Source organism: Marmota flaviventris, chromosome 8 (assembly GCF_047511675.1).
Source record: "Marmota flaviventris isolate mMarFla1 chromosome 8, mMarFla1.hap1, whole genome shotgun sequence".
Classification (NCBI taxonomy): domain Eukaryota; kingdom Metazoa; phylum Chordata; class Mammalia; order Rodentia; family Sciuridae; genus Marmota; species Marmota flaviventris.
The window spans coordinates 12,892,741-12,894,089 of record NC_092505.1 but is presented as its reverse complement, the minus strand read 5'-3'; positions in this window follow the sequence as shown (position 1 = coordinate 12,894,089).

Genomic DNA, 1,349 nt, shown 5'->3' with positions numbered 1-1,349 from the left:
AACAGTAGGCTTATTGTTAGGACGCAGTTCTTCTACTCTAAAAGGACTTATGATAAGTCCTGGGTTAATTGATCCTGATTATGAAGGTGAAATAAAAATTATAGCCAGTACAAATGGTATATCAGTAATTTCACCTGGAGATAGAATAGCACAGTTATTAATAATACCCAGCCTACATGATAAAGTTTCCAGTAGTAGTATAGAAAGAGGTTCCAGGGGATTAGGCTCCACAGGTGTAGATTGGGCTATGCTGCCTTTAAATTTAGATTCTCTCCCAATGCTAAAACTAAATATTCAAGGACATGAATTTAATGGGCTACTGGATACAGGTGCAGACCTTAGCATCATCTCGCTTCAAGAATGGCCGAAACATTGGCCATTAAAACAAGCCACTCAAATGCTTCGAGGCCTAGGAGTGGCAACTAATCCCCATAAAAGTGCAATGGTATTAGATTGGAAGGATCCTGAAGTATGTGAAGGAACTATAAGCTATATGTATTGGATTATCTTCCTATAAATTTATGGGGATGAGATGTCCTAGATCTATTAGGTTTGACATTAACAAATAACATCAATCCAAATGCGCCCACTATTAGGGCTAGACAAGGTTTTAGGAAAGAAAAAAGATTAGGAGAATAAGAACAAGGTATAGCAGCACCAATTCAAATAGATCAAGGAATAAATAGACATGGATTGGGTTTTCAGAAGGGGTCACTGAGACAATAAAAATTACTTGGAAATCAGAAAGACCAGTATGGGTTCCTCAGTGGCCCCTGACTAAAGAAAAGATACAAGCAACCCATGACCTGGTCAAACAACAATTAGTGGAGGGACATATACAACCTTCTGTATCTCCCCATAATACTCCCATTTTTGTCATTAAAAAGAAATCTGGTAAATGGAGATTATTGCAAGATTTAAGAGCCATTAATAATGAGATGGTTATTATGGGACCTGCTCAATCACGGATTCCTCAATTGTCTGCTTTGCCAAAAACCTGGTATGTTTTGGCTATAGATATTAAATAATGTTTTTTTTTTTTTCAATTCCAATTCATCCTGAGGATAGTTCACGTTTTGCATTTACTATCCCTGCACTAAATCATGAAGGTCCCGATCAGAGATATGAATGGAAAGTACTCCCTCAAGGGATGGCTAACAGCCCAACTATGTGTCAAATTTATGTTAACAAAGCAATCTAGCCACTTAGAAATCAAAATCCTGAACTACAAATACTTCACTATATGGATGATGTATTATTAGCACATAAAGATAAAAACACATTGCTACCATGTTATGCCACACTTACAAATTTATTAAAAAATTATAATCTAGAGATAGCAATAGATA